The sequence below is a fragment of the Caretta caretta genome, chromosome 10, assembly GCF_965140235.1.
Source record: "Caretta caretta isolate rCarCar2 chromosome 10, rCarCar1.hap1, whole genome shotgun sequence".
In the NCBI taxonomy this organism is placed as follows: Eukaryota; Metazoa; Chordata; order Testudines; family Cheloniidae; genus Caretta; species Caretta caretta.
Window position 1 is genome coordinate 82,799,076 of NC_134215.1, and position 21,031 is coordinate 82,820,106.

General features: G+C 49.4%; 1 long non-coding RNA gene across 2 annotated transcripts in view; it reads left to right on the plus strand.

Moving 5' to 3' along the window:
- The window catches only part of LOC125644445 (uncharacterized), an 84,825-nt gene extending 77,541 nt beyond the window's left edge, over positions 1-7,284 (plus strand). Inside the window, exon 4 of one of the 2 annotated variants that reach the window (XR_007359007.2) lies at positions 6,851-7,284. This is a non-coding gene — a long non-coding RNA (uncharacterized LOC125644445). The remainder of the gene's footprint in view (positions 1-6,850) is intronic. The other variant, XR_007359009.2, reaches the window with a different exon arrangement.
- Positions 7,285-21,031: the final 13,747 nt, after the last annotated feature.

Sequence of the window (21,031 nt, forward strand, 5' to 3'; positions counted from 1 at the left end):
ATGACCTGTCTCACTCTGCTTTGGCGTCTGATCAACACAAACTACAGATCCCAGGGGGCTGTACCGTGCAAGCAGCGAAGGGATGGAATAGTGTGTAAACAAATGAGTCCGTTCAGATTATGCTTCATTAAACTTCCCAAGATCAGGTTTATTTTTATATCTGCTCCTTATCTCGAAGTGTTTCCAGCACAGCCTCTAGCGCTGACAAATTATTTTGGCCTCCCTGGCCGCTCTGTTCCTGGGACATGGAGGCATCTACCAGGCGCGGACCTTGCTCTTGCTCAGCCTGGGCATAACTTCGCTGTGGCATGAAACCGGCGGAAGGTGCCTGAGCCAAACCGCAGTGGAGCCATTCGCAGTCTTTCCGCTGACTGTTGGATCAGGCTGGTGGGCTGGCTGGTGAGTGGTGGCATCCCAGGGTGCAGCCATTTTGCAATAGAGATGGACCAGACAGAGTAGGTAGATGCTAGGTACCGCTGAGCCTCGCGACGCTCACAGAGCTGAGACCAGGACTGTTATTAACAGCAGTACCATTACAGGAGCTCTAGTCATGCACTAGGACCTCCCAGCGCTAGGCGCTGTACAAACAGAAAGGACTGCCCCAAAGCAGCTTGGGGGCTTTGCTCTCCTAGTTGTATCAGCTCATTGATTTCCCCTAGAGCTGGAGGTGGGAGCTGCAGGGCTTTTCACTTCATTTTGGTGGGTGGGGTGTCCAGTGCTACCCAGCTGCTCAAGGCCTGAATCCTTTGTTAGCAAGCCTCCTTTGCTGGGCCCCAGGCAGACAAATGCTTGTGGGCCCCCACCGTCACAAGCCTTGAGGGGCCGGGCCAGCTTTGGGGTGGACGGTGGTAGAAGTGTGCGTGTAGCGGGGGGGCCAAGCGACAGGTTGCAGCACAACTCAGGCAGGCTAGGCCTGGCCATCCCCGCCAACCGAGGCTGGTTTGCCTGCGTTAATCTCTCTGGTCTCCCTCCCTCCTGCCCTGCACTCATCACTACTCTGCTCATTTCCACTGAGAAACGATTAGTAATGGATGGGATCCTCCCTGCCCCTCCACTTCCCACCCCTCCCTTTATTTGGTTTGTTCACCTTGATAAAGTCCTTGGGGCAGAAACCCAGGCAGCCAGACACCTTTATCAGAGAGTGAAAATCAAAATACACACTGCCGGGAAAGCTCAAAGGCTTGTTCTAGTTTCCTGCTCCAGGCAGGGTTGCGGACTGAAAGGTACATTGTAAGCTCGATCCAACAGGGAGTCTCTCAGGCACGGCGTGGCACGTGCTGCGAGGAAGGCATTGCAGTGGGACCGCCGCCGCAGCCAGAACGCAGAGAAGGCATGAGGGTGCCTCGGCAGCGGGCTGGGTGAAGAAGTTACTATACTGACCCTCCGAGCCGCATGCGACAAGCTTCAGAAGTCCGAGAGCCTGTGCGTGCCTGCCGGGGCTCATGGCTTCGGCTCCACTCCTGCTGAAGCCCCCGAGACCCGCCCCTCACTGGGCAGAAGCCCCTACCCCACCACCCTGCTGCAAGGCAGAGGTCCTGAGCTCCCCCCATTCCCCCCCGGCCCAGTCTGGTAGATGGAGAATGCGGGGGGAAGGGGGAAGGCATTCCATGAGCAGCACTTTAACTGTAAAAGAGCCACACATGTCTCACGAGCCACAGTTTGGCCACCCCGGTCTAGGGTAAAAGCACAGAGAAGACCAGATTTCATGGTCCGTGACACATTCTTCATGGCTGTGAATTTGGTAGGGCCCTGTATAGAACAGAACCAGGAGACAGGAGATGAAAGCGATCAGATGAATAGAAAAATTATCACTTGGAGACAGGTCTGCTAAAGCTGGGACTGTTTTAGACAGCGGGCAATAAGTTGGGACAAGGAAGAGGTATAGGAAATAATGGATGGTACAGACAAGGTCAACAGGGCATGTTTACTCACCCTTTCACTCTCATTACAAGAGCAAGGGGAAATGCAACACAAAACTCTGCAGTTAAAACTGAGAAAGAAAGTGCCCTGGTTTTTTTGAACCACAACACCCACATAGCCTCAAGAAGATCTATAAACTCTCATGTGTCAGGGTATAAGCCAACCTCTGGCTGTCTGGGGTTAGGCAGAAACTTCATCTACAAGCAGCTTATTCCAAAACCATCCATTCTGGGTTGATGGTTTTTTGTTTTGTTTCCTCTGGCCACTGAGAGAGACAAGGTCTGGCTGTGCTAGAGAGGTCCCTGGGTCTGACCCACTCTGACTGTTCCTATGACCCGACTTTGCTGGCGGCGTGTTCTTTCGTTTTCCCGCACAAGTAATGGCAAGTCATGAGGGGATTGGAAAGATGTGCTTTTGTTCCCTTCACGCTTGTACCTCTTTCTGTCGGCAACCACGCTCAGTACGGCTCACTCCTCCACAGGGCGGGAGGTGCAAGCGAGAACACTGCTAGCTACACCTTGCCAGCCCCTTTCTATGTGGGAGGACACTAGAGGAGCATAGTGTCTTATTTTCTCCTCCGTTTCGTAGGGGGCTGCAGCTAACCTTTCTCTCTCTTTCTTCATCTACCTTGGGCCGATTCTGATCTCCATCAGCAGGGGGGCTGGAGCCATTTGTATAGTGAGGGTGCTGAGAGCCATTGAACCAAACTGTAAACTCTGTATACGATGGAAACTACTTCAAGCCAGGGCGTGCGGCACCCCTACTTCCAGCACCAGTGTCCATCAGTGTAAATCAGGAGTGATGCCCGTGAAGTCAACGGAGCTACGCTGGCATACATGAGATTAGAATCAGACTCCAAACTTTAAACATGGCACTTTGTCTCTGAAACCAAATGCTTCTTTGTAGGCCCTTTGAGATCAGAGCCGTTAGTCACTGGCACCTCTAAATTAATGGAAAGCCGGGCTCTTCCGTCCAAGCACTACCCTCGCTGCAGCAAGGAGAGCGGAGAAATATCAGAAGGCACCGCAAATCACTGTCTGGACAGGCTGCATTCACAGCGCAATCCCTCCAAAATGCTGCAGAACACAAGATCTCTATTAAGAGTTCATTTCCCTTCTAATCCATTTTATTTACTCCCACCCATCAGGTGGCGTGTAATCTGACTGAGTCCAGGGGAGAGAGAAAGGCCGAATGCAGCCTCAGCTGCAAGCGTATTTATCTTTTTCTCCTGTTAAGAGAAAGAAAGGGACACCATTAAAAGGAACGTTAACTCCTCGTCTCTAAAGAACACCTGAGGCCTAGTTCCATGCTCCCTGAAGCAGTGAGTGAGCAGGTTCTCGTTGTAGATAGAATTACCCAGGGTTTCCTTACAGATGCAAGGAGCGAGTGAAGCATTGTGTGTTTGAATCACCTGGACATGCCACTGGGCAGAAGACAAGCAGCCGCTATCCACAGGCTGGCGGAAGAGATCCTGGCCAGACACTTGATGGCACTGGTAGCCAGAGCGAACAGGGTGAGGAAATGCATTGTGGTGACACCCTGTAGTGGCAGGTGTGTGACCCACATTTCCAGTGGAGCTGGCATGCGGTTGCTGCTGAGCACGTGGGCGTCACGAGACAAGATAATCACCATAGCAGGTCGCTGCAGAAGGAGAAAAAGAGCGATGCTCGGGCCAGCTGACGGAACTGAAGAACCATCACACAGACCTGCTACTACTGCTTCCTGGCAAACTTAAAGATGGAGTTAAATTCAGCCCAGGTGTGAGTGGGCGCAACTCACTGAACTCTAGCTGTCAGCGTCTTTATTCTTCTCCCTCTTTTATATGACATGGGGTTTAACACGGGAGCTGTGTTCCTTGTGTAAGGGGACTGTTGCCCCCTTACTAACATTCGGGGGGGGGGAGGTTTAGTTGCTAGCTCCCAGTACTAAAAAGGGGGAAGGGTCGATGGGGAATCAGGACCCTGAGATGGACAGTCCCCAGGAACAATGGGGAGAGGCCAATGCTCCAGGTCAGCCTGAATGACAGGGCGGGCAGGCTAACCAGGGAGTCAGGAGGCCAGGGGGGTCCCATCCTCCGTGTGAGCTGGATTTGCCTGGGGCAGACAGAGTGGGGCCGAGCTAAGGAGAAAGCAGGGGCCCGAGCTGAGCTGGGGAGCAGAGCTGGGCCAGATCCAGAGGGACCGGAAAAGCAGCCCAGAGAGAGCAGACCCTGTCCTGGGAGCAGAGCTGCAGCCCCAGAGCCAGAGGCACAGGCCAGAGGGAGCAGACTTGCCCTGGGAGCGGAGCTGCAGCAACCAGAGGCAGAGGGGCCAAAGAAGCAGCCCAGGGAGCAGGTCAGTGCTGGGAGCCGAGTCACAGAAGCAGCCGGCAGAGCAGACCTGTCCTGGGAGCAGAGCTGCAGCAACCAGAGCCAGAGGGGCCAGAGAAGCAGCCCAGGGACCTGGAGGCAGAGCAGCAGCAGCAGCCGTGCTGAGAAGAGCGGTGCAGCTGGGGCTGGAGAGCAGCTGGGGAGAGCGAGGGGGACCCTGGGCAGTGGGCCCAGCACAGGGAGACGCCTCCGCCAAGAGGCTCTGCAGGCCAGGCTTGGATCGTAACCCTGACAGGGCGGGGGCGACACTGGAAAGAAGGGTCCTAACACCTAGAGCCTGAGAGCGTGTGGCCACCACCAGAGCGAGTGTTCAACCCACAGCATCCCCGCAGCACAGCCGGGCCCTGAGAAGAAGGCCTGGGACTTACAAGGAACAGACTGTGAACCGCCCTGATGTTCCAGAGACACTGTTTGTGATGTTCCCTGCCACAGAGCGGGGTGATGCGTTCCCTTTAACCTTTCCCATTTTTCCTTATCCTATTTAAAATTAATTGTTGATTAAATAACTTGCATTTGCTTTAACTTGTATGTAATGGTCAGTGGGTCAGAGAAGTGCCCAGGGCAGAGAGAGTACCCCAGAGTGGGGACACCCTAGCCCCTGTCCTAGGTGACCACAGCAGGGTTCGGGGTCGAGCCCCCCAGGAGTCCTGGGCCCAGCCTTGTTGGGGTTACGAGGACTCTGCCAGACAGGAGAGTAGAAGGGGAGTCCTCAAGGACAGGGAGGCCACTGGCTAAAGGAAGTGGGAGCGAGGACTCAGATCCTTTCGCTAGCCCACTTCACCGGGGCCATGCAGAAGCCAGGAAAGTTCCCCACAAGAGCGGGATTATTCCCCCGCTTACACATAGCACCATACAGTGGAGGAGGCACTTTGTAATGTTTGCAGAAGGACAAGCTCTGTGCTCCAAACAGGCCGCACGGTGACACTGGACTCATACCCTGACAAATTCGTCTGCTCCTTAGTCTGCTGCTTAGTCATTCCAGTTACAATCCCTCCCATATATGACATCACAACTGCCAGCTGGGATGTCACAAGGGACAACCGTGACATCAAATACAGTGGTGACAATGGAAATCGGCATTTAGAGCCAGAATAAATCTAGGCCACCGTGATTGGGGAGCAAAGCCAAACCATGGCTACCATGATACTGAATCCCTTCCTGAGATTCAGGCCTCAGTTTTGCACTGCTGAGCGCCCACTTTGCACTGACCCCCAGCATGGCCTTACAGCCCTGGTAAAATTCCCCCCAGATAGGGGGATCCTCTGTGGATGTAAAGGCAGTGTAACAGATCCGGTGCCACCTCCTTAGTTGTGTACATGGCCAGGGTCCGTTTATACCTAGCTGACCTCCTGCTGCTCTGTTGGCCCCTCTGGCTGCTGGCAGCTGCCATAAGTTAGTGCAACCTTCAGGCCAGTACAAGTTTAATGGCAGTGCAGCCAGCCCCTTTACACCTCCTTCTTCGTCACAGCTGAGGATCTAGAGCTTTGGCTGTGTCCAGAACACAACTAGAAAATAGGCCCCTGGGGACTGCGTATCCAAGGCAGAATTGAAGATGTACAAGCTGGCTTGGATTAGTGGATTCGAGTCCAGCCCCTTTCACCCACGTGGGATTAGAAGGAATTCTGAATCAGAGTTCTGGTTTCGGGTTGTTTCTAAATTAGGAGCTCAGATAGGAAATAAGTGGGAGGAACAGACAACCTTCTAAAGAACACAGCAATTGTTACCATGCAAAGGTCCCTAAAAATAAGAAAAGCAAAGAAATATATACCACCAGCAGTATTCACTCGCAACAGAACAGCTTCCAAAGTTTTCTACCTGAGGATGACGACAATAATGATGATTCTTTCATTCAAAGAGAGATCCCAGAACGCACATGGAAGAGTTGACTTTCTGGTCTGCACGCCTAAGGGTCCCCACTACCTTCTACCAAACCCCCACGGTATAACCAAAGTCACAGAACCTGAGACCTGGAGGCCTAACACACTGGCACTCGATACACTACCATGGGTTGTGATGTGAGATGGCAGCAATTTGCCAAAAGAAACGACTCCATCCCATTAAAATGGCGCTCTCGGTGGTGTATATGGCAAACACGGAGGCATTTAAACTGACAGTGAACCAATGGTGCCGGCGCTCCTATGAGGTGGTTTATTCCGAAGTGGCCTGGATACATGTAAACAGCCCCAAGTTATTGGTATTGGCTAAGAGATGTCCCACATTTGTGTATTTGTGTTCCAAGGCTGCCTAGATACAAGGTTTCAAAGGATACATAGATTCTTCCCATCAGTGTGTTAACTTACTGTAGCGGCTTGGTAAGTGTGCTGCATAATGTCCTTCTGAATGGACGCACAGTTATGGGGCCATTGAATGTTTTGTTCTCATTATGTGTAGTCCCCATCATCCTGCTGCTTTCTCACTTGTGGGAAAGACATTCCGGCTAGAGAGCAGTCTCTCACTGGCTTGTTAGATAGGGCAGGGCCAGAGGGGTATGGGGGGGCGGGGTTAGGAAAAAGGCAGCTGGTTCAGGATTGGGGGCTTTGACTTTCCCCTAAATTGTTCCAGTTCCCTGTATGTGCAGGTAGCTCATCCAGATGAGCACCCCATGGTGAGCACTCTCCACTCCATTCATGACCGACTGAATCCTTTCACCTTTGCCATTTGTGAGCTGAGACCCACCGAGACCCTTCTTCCCGGCCGAACCCAGGAGGAGCAATTGATTCAGACTGGGCTCTCAATGACCGTTGTAAATCTGGAATAACTCCACAGACTTCCAACTAAGTTACTCTGCATTTATCCTGCTTTAATTAAGAGAACAATCTGGCTTTCTGCTCATAGGTTCACAGTAAAAAAAAAAGTAAGACTTAATTGTACTGATTGCTTTTAATTGCATTTTAATCTTGATTTAATTTACTTTTAATGTATTGTTTCATCTGCATTTTTATGTCTTATATTTATTTTGTTGCTGTGCCATGAAGGCTGCTCTATAATTAAATAAATAAGGATGTTACCTGCAAAAAGTCCTCCGCTGTTGGCCTGGTTAGCAATTCAGACCCATATTCTGCTTAGTGCCTTGACTGCAGAGAGCAATGAGTAGGAAGAGTTTTTGTTTGCTAGGTGTGCATGGGTGGGTGAGGAGGGAGACAGAAGGCACAACAAATACATTAGGCAATGAAAATAAATGGATGGGTGAGAGAGGGAGGATTAAACCTTCTGCATGCCCACCGGATGTTGAGACACCAAACTCTGACTGGGTTCAGGAGGTAGTTCCAAGTGGAAATAATTGCAGATTCACTTATCATAACATTGAGAAATGAAAGAAAAGACAACAAATCATTAAACACACTCATTTTGGTGGAAAGGTCTCCACCTCTAAAGAAAACCTTAAAGGACTGTTTGATTTGAATCCTGTTTATTTTTCCAACCATAATTTGGTAGAAATTCTAGACAAATACAGGTTTCAGAGGAACAGCCGTGTTAGTCTGTATTCGCAAAAAGAAAAGGAGTACTTGTGGCACCTTAGAGACTAACCAATTTATTTGAGCATGAGCTTTCGTGAGCTACAGCTCACTTCATCAGATGCATACCGTGGCATCTGATGAAGTGAGCTGTAGCTCACAAAAGCTCATGCTCAAATAAATTGGTTAGTCTCTAAGATGCCACAAGTACTCCTTTTCTTTTAGACAAATACAGACATCTGCTACCTGACCTTTCTCAGCAATGGAATTCCAGTGGATCCAGCAGGAAAGACACCGTGACTGGGGGACACTTTGCAATCCAAGACACCTTACCGCAACAATAAGCTCCTCACCTAGCTGTCTCCCTCTGATTGTGTCCCGTGACTTGACTTTGCATTCTTCACAACAGCTACCCCAACCACAGAGACAAAGAGCCCCCGGAAGTCCTATCAGCCAGCATGCTTTTTACCGTTCGCTGATTTATTTCAGGTACACACCTCCTGCCTCCCCTTGCTTGCTCTTCATGTTGAAAGTGTGACCCAGTAAAGAGATGGGAAGGTGAAACTAAGCAGATGCAACCGCCAGCCCTCCCCTCACACCACCAAGGAGAATAACATACTTTTACGACTGTACAGTAACAGACAATGTCAAAGCAGATGCCCCAGTTAAGTAAACTCCTGAGCTCAAGACAAAGATTGCATGTCTCACAGACGTAAACCAGCCTCTTATGTGGTTATTGGGAAGTGTAGATAAAAATGGTACCAAATGTGATTATGTGTAGAGCACTTAAGGCTGCGGGGGGAGAGGGGGGTGTAAGGCCAGGCTTGCTGGGTGGTCTGCTCAGTCTTTCTAACCCCTTAACGTTGCCTTGTAGGTGCAGCCCAGTGCAATTGCCATAAAATGTGGCAGGAACTGATTACAGAGGGCAGTGTGGGGTGGGTTTCTTTCTAAGTTATTGTATATCCTACAGCAAATTAAACCGCTAATCACAGGCAGCTTGCCCTATGGCCCCCACTCTCTTCCTAATTAGAAAAAAAGAAAAGGTTAACAGACCGGGGTGTTCTGACTCCGATTATTTATATAGTGACTAGCAGCCGCCTAGGGCCAGGACAGCCAACAAGCAGAGTCAATCACGCACATCTCTGCTCGGTGGCCAGCAGTAATTATCACTACCAGAGCTGCCAGGCTGTCAAGAAAAGGGAAAAGACCAACCCGAATACAGGTAAGAGAAGCATCCAATTCACACCCAGCAGCGCATGAGAGTCAGGGAGCCATTTCCAAAGGCCGGGGCCCCCCAGGGAAGAGTCTCCAGTTGATCTTAAATGCTGCAATTTGGGGGGAGAGGGAGACATAGAATGAGAGGCGCATTCTAACCATACCTTAGACCTTCCAATTCCACAGCAGCCACACAGGGCATGAAGATCGTGGCCAGACCAACTCATGTGGCCATTTTCTGAACAGCAACTTCTCCCAGTTCTCCCAGCCCTGCCCTTTTTAAAGTGTCTTTTTAGGGCTTGTTACCACTTGTATTCTGGTAGCATCCAGAGACCTTAATCAGGGACTGGGTCCCACCGGGGTAGCCGCCGTACGCACACATAACAAAAGGACACTCCCTGCCCAGAGTTTTTACTGTTTCTAATTATACAGGGCGACTTAGTGAGGTTGGAATCCTTATAGCAGAGATTTCTCTGTACTACAAGACTGTCATATATAGAGGCCCCAAATAAGATCATGGCCTCATTGTGCTAGCTGCTATACAAACACACAGTAAGAGAGTCCCTGCCCCAAAGAGCTTATACCCTAAACAGACAGAGGGTGGGTGGGGAAACTGAGGCATATAAGGGAAATCAACAGGAGATCTGGAAACAGAATCCAGGTTTTCCAATGCCTCATACAGTGCCCTACCCGCTAAACAAGTGGTTCTCCACCAGGGATCCGGGGCCCCCTGGGGGGGCTGCGAGCAGGTTTCAGGGGGTCCTCCAAGCAGGGCCAGCGTTAGACTCACTGCGGCCCAGGGCAGAAAGGCGAAGCCCCGCTGCATGGGGCTGAAGCCCAGGGCCTGAGACCCACCACCCAGAGCTGAAGCCGAAGCCTGAGCAGCTTAATTTCATGAGGCCCCTGTGGCGCGGGGCCCCAGGCCATTGCCCGGCTCGCTACCCCCGAACGCCGGCCCTGGCTTCTATACGCAGAGAACCAGCTACTGTGGCCCGGGAGGCCGTGGGGGGGGGTCAGAAATAAAAAGGTTGAGGACCCCTGCACTAGCCCACACTGTCTGTCTCTGGGCCCTTTGAAATAACTTTGAGTGCTCTCCCAGCTGGCACAGAGCAAAGAAGAAAATCTCAGAGCCTCGCCCAGAGGCAGCACACAGGGATTGACTCCGAAAGCTGCGACAGGCCTCTGCCTTCCCCAGCCTCAGCGGCCAGGCTGGAGTGACTGGTTCTCTCAGATAGCCTGGAGTGCTCTCGCCTCTCGTGGTTCCTGTCACCTGCGATTAGCGAGCGCGCCGCACGCTATCCAGCTGTGAGGGTCACTGAGCCTTCTGCTCTTGGCGAGAACAGCCCTGGCCACCCTCTGGGAGAAATGGACGCGTTCAGGCGGGCCAAAGAGAGAAAGGTGGTAAATGGCTGGAAGGGTGCCAGTGGCCACAAGCTGGGACTGCTCTCCACCCAAACTCAGAGACACCAGACCAAACTCGAGTGGCTAGCCAGACCGGAGGGAGGAATAAACAGGCCAGCAATTAGGGAGAACCTCAAGAGAGGGATGAAATTCCAAGCAGCCCTCGTCTGTCACTGTGGAAGCTCAGGAAGAAAACAGGGAGGTTATTCTTCATTGGACAGGAAAATAAGCAGCGATAAGTGCTGTGCTAAGGGGCCCATCGATAACAGTAATAATACCTCGTTCTTATATAGCACTTTTCATCTTTGATCTCAAAGCTCTTTGCACAATGGGGACACGGATTCTTACTGGCTCTGTGGATGGGGAAACTGAGGCACAGGGAGGGGCAGTTGGTTGCCTAAGATCATCGGGCATGATAAAAGCAATGCTAGGAAGAGAACAGAGGGCTCCTGAGTTGCAGACCACTGCTCTCTTCCTTAGGCCACATTGCCTCCTCTGCACCTACCGCCAAAGTTTTTACAATAATTACATTAAAACCCCCCCACGTGAAACTCCTGGAGGTTTTATTGCTGACTCAGTCTGATCATGCTCTATGGAAGTTTAATTAATTGACGCTCAAAGCTTCCAGAACAAACCTGAGCCAAGTTTTGTCCATTAAATAAAACAACATTTTCTGGGTTTTTCAGGAGAAATTCAGCAGTGTTATTTGAGCTTTGCTTTGAGGATTTAGAGTCCATTCTAACCTTTAATTAGAGATTGGTGTGACCCAATAGCACAGCTCCAAAAAGCTTCTGGGACACTGGTGGGTTTGAAATCAGAATGTGGCCTGGAATCAGCATTTGCTATGTCCCCTCTCTTTATCAAGCACCAGACCAAAGCCTAGCTCCAGACACCCCTGAATGCTAGGATAACAGTCCATTTACCAAATCCCATTCTCCTGCCCAATACCCTCTCGCTCCAAAACTCAGAGTGAAGCTCAGGGACACACCAGATGGCACCAGAGAAAAATGTCCATGACAGCCATCTGCAAGGGACAAAGGCTGCATTGGGCACCTCAGTACGCTGCCCCTCCAGAGCAGAGATCGGAGATTCCCCTGACTGCTCACATTCCAGGCAGTTCTTTGGCAGTACTGGAATTAAATGATGTGTTCTCAAGGTCTGTCCTGAAGGATTTCTCTCTCACTCCCCACAGGTCCTCCCTCCTCAAACACTTTTAGTTAAGGGGCTCTCCAGAAACTTTAGCAACTTTATTGCTTTGAGTGTATTTTTATAACCCTAAAATAATGGCCCAGCCCATTCGAGGTGAGCTCTGTGATAATCCTATTGGAGTATGCCACAGTGATTTGAAAGGAGTGTACATGACTAGTGTAGTACCAGAAATACAAAAGGAATCAGTAATGATTGGGCTATAAGTTTTAAAGTGAAACCATTTGTTTAGCATTGGCCTGTTCCTGGTAGCGCTCTGGCATTAGCACTCAATGTACAGCCGCGAATGGGTCAGGCCAACCTGGCGTGGCAAGCTGGTGCGTGGCTAGGATGGGACCCGCCCATTGCCCAAACACTATTTGCCAGTCAAGTTTATTTCTTTCTTAATGTCGTAATTACCAAGACTCTTGGAAATGCCTTAGTAAGCAGATAAAAGAGCACGCGAAATTGTACACGCAGGGTACAATGTACAGTCACCCGGGCTGATAAACCAACGATATCACAGTCTGCATCTAATGTCTGAGCTGCTCATCATGAGGAGTGTTGAGACGCACCAAAAATGCTCCCCAAAACCAAGGCCCTGGGTTTCAGTGTGTGCATGCAGTAAAAGGGGAACATGGGTCATGACAGGCCGTGTAATGCTTACAGGAAGAGGGCTCGGAGTCAGGACTCCTAGGTTCTCCTTCCACTTCTGCTACTGACTTGCTGCGTGGTCTTGGGCATGCCACCCTTTCTCTGTGACTCAGTCCCCCCCAATCGCTAGCATAGGCCCTGAGGGCCGCAACGGTTTGAAAAGTCTTTTGGAGAACCACACGAGAGCAAGTGCCCGGCGACACAGCCAGAGGCAGCGAACCGCCGAGCCCGGGTTGGCACCCGCAGGCTCACGCGCCGGCGCTAAAAATAGCTGCCCAGATGGTGCTTTGGAGTTGCACCTCAGGCTGTGAATCCCATGCCCAGCCCGAGGCTTCAGGGCCTGAGCTCCAGCCCGAGCCCGGATGCCTCCACGGCTATTTGTAGAGCTGTGGTGCACATCCGTGGCTGTAGACCCAGACTCCGAGGCTCGCTGCTGCAGACTGACATACTCAGAGGCCCAGCATGGGAGATTCTTATCACTATATTTCTACATCTAGCAAACGGATGTCATAGCCCGCCCGAGCCTGGAGCGCTATAAAAGGGGAACGTTGGCTCGCTCTTCTCTGTAGAGTACAGTGATTTTAAAAACAGCTCGGGATTCAGCTAGCGAGACGAATACTGAAACTATAGTATTACATCAGCGCATGCTACATCCCTGCCTTAAACACAGGGTTTAATTCTGTTCCCCACTTTCGGAAGGAAATAGCAGAAATAGAAGGACAATAAAAGGCGTAGAAAGACCAACATTTCAAATCTATTTGGAGAATTTCAAAGGGAGATGGACAGCAGGGGAAGTGATGGGTCTATAAAATAATGAATGGCACAGAAAACGTAGAGAGGAGGGCCTACTTGACCTTTCCCATGCCAACAATAAGGGAAACCCCCTTAAATGTGCAGGAAGCCAATCAGATGCATGAAAAAGCTGGTTTGCAGTCAATACTCACTCAAGGTCACAGATCTTTATTAGTCTGTTTATAAGAGATCTGGACTGACATCCTCAAAAGGTGGCTAGCTCCCACTTACTTTAATGGGCGTTAGATGCCTGAATTCCTTTAGAGGGTCTGGGCCTTAGTGGTTATTAGGAGGTGTGCAAAAATTCTGCACCCAGCCTCCAAGGCATCCAGAAATCAGCTTTGGCTTGAGTTCAGCTAGGTGACCAACTCTTCCAGCCTCAGTCTGTTCTTCCCCAGCTGTGCCGGTTGACCTGCCAAGCTAACTTAGTGCGCTGCTGGGACACTCAGTGGGGGATGTCCTTGTCAGGCATTGCCGCAGCTCTTCCCCTGGCTGCTTCTCGCTGGCAGTTAACTAGTTCTCACTCTCTTTGGGCCCACGGTGTGTGGCAGGCAGAGGCCATGCCGGGTCCAGTGAAGCTGAGATTTTGTAGGCATTGCTCCAGAGTTGTTTATGCAACCACTTTGCAGAACCTCATTATTCACGATTTTATCTTGCCACTTGATATGCTTAATGGCTCAAAGGTGCCGTTGACTACATTTTTCCAGCACTTTGATGTGCTAGCAATAACTTGTTTCTGTTTCACAACCATAAAGGTAGGTGGAAATCATTACCCTATGTCAGACGTGGGCTTTGGCCTCTGTTGGCGGGGTGCTGGTTCCAGGCTTAGAGTTGCAATTGGCGGTATGCAGAACATGCCTTTGAATACAGTGAGCAAATTTCTTGGTTGGAGAGAGCTCTGCTTAACAAAACTTCAAGAGCAGACACATCTGGAACCATATTCACTTAGACACTGCTGATGCCAGCCAGGTGTTAGTCAGGCTTTGCCAAGTGCTGCTTGCTGGGAGGTCGACAGGCTCGTTTTAAGCCCATAGTATGAATTCTTTGTATAGTGGTACCATCCAAGGGCCTTTAACAGGACCACAAACACCATGTGCTATTGTCTGTACATGCACACTTTGATCTAGAGTGTCCCATTTACATCCACATCCCAGAATCATGTCTGGGACAGATCTCTACTGCCCCAGGAGGGGCACTTGCTTGGAGTCTTAACTATGTTTTTCTGAAATTATGCTGAACACAGCATCACCTGCCTCTAAACCATGAGTATCTGAATGAGTGTGGAACATGTTGTTGCCACCCATTGTCACCATCAGGTAGTTTTTCTAGTATACATTCAATTTTTCCTATCAGACACAGCTCAGTCAAGGAAGCAGATGTCACCTCAGCTATCTCCTCTGGAGGGTCTGTGCAGCAACCATCACATAACTGGCTCTCATTCCAGCCTCTCTATTAGTTAAACGCTGGCAGAGCAGGAAAACCCCACAGCCCAGGTCCAATGAGAAACAGAGCTGAGCATGGCTAGCATGCTACATCCTTGAGATTTTTGGGGGATTTCATGCCTTCTTTCCAGACTGTCTGCAGGCCACACACCAGACACAAAGTATGCTACCTCCATAGGTGTACATCCTTGAGAGATTCTCAGAGAAGCCGGGGCATTTTCTATTTGGAATAATTTTTAAACCTTCTTCTCAAACTTTTCAAAGCTAGGCATCATGCAGGTCTTCCTGCCCAGGTCAGTGGGCTCCTCTGCTGAGGGCGCTGTTCATGTTGTTGGATGGTAGGCAGATGAAACAAAAAGTCAAAGCAAAATGCTCCTCCAGTCTAAGGAAGGCGTCAGCTTGAGTTTCTACCAGCAGCATCCCTTGGTGGCACAGAGCTGTAGCCCTGTGGTGCATGAATTTCTTGATTCAGCAGAGTACTGATCCTGAAGTCAATGGGGCTTCAGCACGTGCTTCAGGCCTTTGCTAAACAGAGACCTTCGTTAATTACGGAAACTTTCAATATTTCCATTGGCCATTCCAAAATAGAGCAGAATCACTCTTTACAGCATTCCTGCATTCTCCTCCTGTTTTATTCTAACACTAAGCTGCATTAACTTAGTGTTAGATTACATCAGAAAAATACCAGAAATGATGAAATGGCGGAACATTAAAAAAAAAGAGAAACGTATGGAATTTCTCTCCAATGGCATTTTAAAACTGACGTAAGATTTCTAGACACAGGAGGCTCAAACCAGCAAGATGCTGAGTGAGCAGGAATGAACATGGGCTTAAAATTACACATATGTTCAAAATGGTGGGTTTAGACGGATTGGACCAGAGTGCCTGGCACTTTGTAGGAACAAGCCCTTGTTATGCCCCAGGCCCTAGTTATTCATGTGCTATTATGGTTAAAGTTCACTGAGGAATTAATCATCAAAACTGCATCTTCGGCTGCAGAGCCCCATGGGGGAAGTTCCAATTTCCAGTGCCTACGCTGCCTGGCAAACTCCGGCAATGTCAACTGACAGCTTCCACCAACACTCAAATTAACTTCAAAGGGTAAAGGAGTCAGCTGGGCCTCTGTAGCATTTCCGTCTTCAGTTAGCAGAGTTCTGGACTCCTCTAGGCACAGTTCAGTAAGACAGGAGACCAGTTAATAAGCTCCAGAAGAGTCCCCCTCAGAACACAAGAGTTAGAGGACCCACATTGAACCTGTCCTGGGCTAGCTGTAGGGTAACCAGGATATCATCTGGTTAAAGTAGGGATGCTTCACATGTAATATGCTTGCCAGTAATAAAGGAAATCAGTGGCAGAAGGACGGTGTCTGTTCATCTGCTTGAGAAGATTACGGAGAGGCCAATCTATAACTTACCTCCAGGATCACCAGCCCTCCGGCTGCTAGTTTAGTGGTCCGATGGTAATTTCAAGATTGGTTTCTTTGTCTGGATAGCAATCTGGGTGAAGTTCAATGGCTCATTTCCCCTTCAATTAAAACAGATTTGCAGCGTGTTCATTTTACCATCTTTACATGCAGGCTGAAGTGTCAGGATTGTAAGGTTTGCACTGTACTCTGAAGTGCCACAGTTCCTACCTGCAGGGCACTTCACTGACCTTTCCAATGGTCTGCCCTTGGACAGGCTCAGCTTTTCTATCCCTTGCCCTACAGGGGAGGAAGCTAACAATGGTGGGGAAATGAAAAGGTCCCTCAGTTAAAAAAGAAAAAGAAAATGAAGAAAATATCACAACAAAGGCAAGTCTACACTACAGACTTAAGTCAACCTAAGTTACATCAACATACAGACACCACAGCAATTGAATCAGCTTTACACATCCACACGACTCTCCTTGTGTCGGTGGTGTGTGTCCTCACCAGCACAGCTTGCACCGCTTTACCTATCAGTGTGGGGCATTGTGGGACGCTTTCTGAAAGGCAGCAATGGGCCATGTAGACATGGTGTTGCTTATACTGACACTACGTTGACTTAAGTGCTACGTCTCTCATGGAGGTGGAGTTATTAAGTCAGTGCAGTGGGTGAGTTATATCGTGGGAGCTACATTTAAGTGTAGACGCTTACAGAGTTAGGTCGTAACACAGGTCTAAGACATTGTATTATCAGGTGTGGACTACGTTGCCTTAGAATTCTGGTACCTTTGGTTGGAGACAGATGAGTGCACTACACAATTCCAGTTTCATGAGGACTAAGGGTGCTGGAGTAACATGTCAGAGGATTTCCAAGCTGTGGAAGCAGCCATGGATTATTGCTTTGAGGGGCAGGTGCTGTTGGGAATTCTGTGCCTTTACAAGATTCTGCAGGGGTGCTTGAGGGGCATTCCTGGAAGCGGACAATAAAGTACTAACCATATCTGTTCAGATAAAAGCCATGAATTCGCATAGATGGCATTCTTGGTCTTTCATTGTCTGGGAACAGTCATACCCGTGCGTGTGTTTGCAGATAAAGATTCTTACCAGCAAACACTTATGTGAATATTCCGGAGCACGTGGTCCATACAGGTTTCCCTGGAAGCATCCATGAGGCAATGCCTGGGACTCGGATTTCCCTCCTCCTACTTATAAACATTTCAGCCATCCAATCAAGGAGCAGAAGCAATACCATATGACCTGGGTGACAAATTGCACATCAAGAATATTGTGCATTAATTAGTGGCAGTGGGACCAGTTCGCCCCAGAAGCTGAAATAGGGTTTTGTAAACTGTCTAGACAATTTCAAAACAAACAAAATTAAAATCAGTAATTCTCAAGCAGAAAAAAAGGGCCAAGTTAGCCTCATAAGTTATTTCTGATATATAGTTCATGCCGCTTTCTCCATCACTGAGGGGCAGAGCAGTGGCTGGCAAATGGAGAAGAGTCTGAGAAGCAATGGTGATGCTTGTAGGGAGATAGTCAAGTTACAGGGGAAGCATCCATCCATTCTGCTCAGCATATTGTGTTCCCTTGACGGGGTGCCTAGGTTTGGAGAGGAAGTGGAGGACTAGAAAAAGGCCTGAAAATAAAGAGACAGATCTTCTACGAGAGAGGAGGTGCTTCAAAAGGGAAATGAGGCATGGCAGAGGCACACCATAGAGGCAGCTGGCAAGAGAGAGCTGTGCCTGTCACCCCACTGCGCTGGGCGCATTGCTCCTCGAAGCCAATGTGGTTTGCAAACGAAGGCTATATTTGTTTTTTCAAAACCTCAAACCTCCCCTCCCATCAGCATGTGACAGCGACAAGTGAGGAGGGAAAATCTTAGTTGAGTAACCCCCGGGCGCTGCCGGACCGGGAGCTGGAGTGTTCTGACCCCCGTCGGACACTGCTGCTGCAATCTGAAGGCAAAGGCTGCCATGCTCACAGCTGCCTATTCTGCTTTTGTGAGCTTCTCTTCGGTTTCATTTCCTGCTGTCTTGCAGCCTTGCTGGCTTTCGTTCGCCCTCCTGCGTTCTGTGACACCAGAGTCCCTGCTATAAATACATTGCCCCATGCCTTGTACTGTGTTTCCTGCCCGCCCTCTGCTGCAGTGCGAGTTTCTCTGCAGAGTTCTCCTGGGAAAGTTCATGCACCGATGCCCACAGCTGCCAGGCAGCAGCAGCGTTGAGAGGTGGCTTGTCGCCACTGTCCAGGAAACAGATTCTGCAGGAGTCGGAGCAATAGGTGGGCTGGGCTAGGAGTCTGGAAAGCACCAACTCTTGGGCCTTGTGAGCCTTTCCAAACCATCACACGAGCAGTTCCAGCTCCTCTGTAGCACTGATTTAGCAGCTGGTTGGGCTGGGGGCATTTGCTATTTGGCAGCTGAGGTGGGTGTGGTCAGAGTGGTTGTCACTCAAGGGGAGGCAAGGACGGTGTCAGCGGCTGGCAGGGAGCTTGTCACTGAGAGGGCAGGGAGCAGCTGGGTCACGGCACTGCCTCCTGCGGGGACGGGAGGACTGGGGCCCTGAATTAATCTTGCACGCATCAGAGGATCACAGTGGGCTGAAAATCAGAGGGGGCAGGACCAGGGTGTTGCTGGGAAGGGGCAGGCGGCAAACCACTGGGGTCTAATGCAGTCACTTACCCGCCACCGGCCCAACCCCAACCTTACACAAAGGTTTCATTATTGTTTACAGTTTTGAGAGAGAGGATTCAGGATCTTTGGATCCCAGAGAGGCCCCTGGCTTCCTAGAGTTTTACAGACAATCCTCAGTTGCTAGAGTCCCTGAAAGTTTTGCTGGAGGAAGCTGGCACTTCAGTGCTGCCGGTTGCTGATCTGTGGGAAAGCCTGGCGGCTTTCAGACAAGATTCACGGAGAGCTGAATATCTCAGGACACCTTCTTTGTGGGGCTCTCAGTCTGGGTTGCACCACCTTCCGACGGTGGCGCAGTGCATCCAAGACTGAGACCACAATGCTCCAAATAAGAAAGTGACTCCTCTGAGGACTTAAGGAAGTAAATATGGCAGTGTCTCAAGAATTATGGCCCATTCTGCAAAGAGCCCCTACTCCAGAGAGCACTTAAGCACATACTTCATGTTAATTACATACTTTTCTTTCCTGCACAGGGATGGATTTAATCCCATGTTTAACTGCTTTCCTGAGTCATGGTTTATGTGATTCCTGGAGATATCAAATATCTACTCCACTCTATTCAGCTCCTTACCAATTGTTTATAGGAATCCAGAATAGCATGAGGTGCCTGATGCCTGCCATGAGTGCAGGGGACTGGGCTAGAAGACCTCTCCAGGTTCCTTTCAATCCCACGATTCAATATCCACTCCAGTGCTAGGTACCAAAAGCCTGTGCACCTTCCCCTGCCCCTCTAAAAATTGCTTCCTGGGCATGAAAATAAGTAGACCTTTACCTTTCCCAGCTTTGTTCTCCTGTTTTGGAGAACATTCTAAAGGAAATTCTAAAAGGGCATTATTGTGTCTGAGAGCAGACACATGGATCACATCTTTGAAATCAGTAGGGGTAGTGGCAAGGAGTGTCTTACTCCAGCATGTAATCAAAGACAAGAATGCCAGTTTCAGAGTAACATGGTTTCTTTCCTTTGGTATTAAAAAGTTGGTTTTTACTTCAGCATTTTGTTTGAAGCTCTCACATAACCCTACAACTGCTTGCTTGTTAAAGCTCTTGAGAAAGCAGTGTTGCATTTAGAATTATAGGGACCCAAAAGGGTTGGAGAAAAGTCACCTGGCCTGTCATTTACTAAAAACACAAAACAAATACACCCCTCAGAATTACAGGCATGTTTCTCAACACTTCACTGCTGCTGAGCGACCTCCAGTTCAAGAAATTTTGCTCTGCAGAGATCTCACAAAATGGCATTGATGGCAGACTCAAAGCCTTTGCAAAGAGTCGTGTTAGAAGCTGGCCTGCTGCAACATGGCTGAACTGAACTGGCCTTCCGGCACAGAGTCATTTTTTCCATTGCATTTGCATAGCTGTTATGTTTTCTCGCAGCCTAGCCCAAGCCGTCTTTCCCTCCGCGCAGCTTCTGCTTCACAGTCGCGTGTGAACCAAAACCAAGGCTGCATGTGGTTTTCTCCATCTACCAGAGGTGCACCACTGTGGTCGTGGAGGATGGGGCCCTGGCCCGGAAAGCAGGAAGTCCTAGTTCCATTGAGTTGTCTCAGATTATGTGGTCACATGACCTGTGTGTGGTTAGCAGCATCTGACCAACTCAAACAGGACTTTGAAAAGCTCCCTTGCACCTTAGCCTGAATGTCAGTGCAGTTATTGTGATAAAAAGGAACTAGCTAACCCAGAACCTACTCAGTTCAATAGAACGGTGTTGAAAGGCAGGACAGGGGGTTAAGCTAACAGGGCCACTTTGCTCCTCCTTTGAAATGGCCAGTTGCTGAAAATAAAGGCAGCCCTCTTTCCATACTGCTAATGATCAGACAGACAGTCATTTGAATGCACATCAGGTGGTAGGTCTTGTTTTGTTTGTGGGTTGTTGGTTTTTTATTTTCTTTTGTTTTTTTAAGCACTCAGGCACATGTGCAACTTGACACGTCACCAACAGACCTTTCAAACCAGAGAGGGTTTTGTTCGTTTGAATTCCTCAGGGAACATGCAACACCAGCAATGCACTCACACACCCAGAAAATGTAGCAGGCGATTTTATAATTATGCCAGGGAGGGCCCTGTCCAAAGAAAGGTGCAGGCCTACTTATAAACTAGCCACTTTATTTTAGGCTTGAAAGTCTTCAGGTTTTGCGTTCTGGGTTTTTGGTGGTGTCTGGTTTCTGGTATAAATTACACACTACGGTATAGAGCCTTCTAAAATATGGCTTCTAAATTGAACTTGCCTGCTTAAGAGGGATATTTTTCCATTAAAAAGAGGCCTGTAATTTTCATGCGGCTGTGGAAAGAGAACTGTCAGTGTCCCTTAAGGACAGCAGCCTGAAAGTTAGTCTCATTTTGAACTCTAGGGGAGGGAGCAAGCATCATGTCTGACCCCCTGCCCTGTATATCACAGACCTTTCAGCCACTCACCCACCCAGTCAGTGAGCCCAATAATTTGTGTTTGCCTAAAGCATCTTCCAGAAAGGCCTCCAGGGTTCATCTGAAGACACCAAGAGCTAA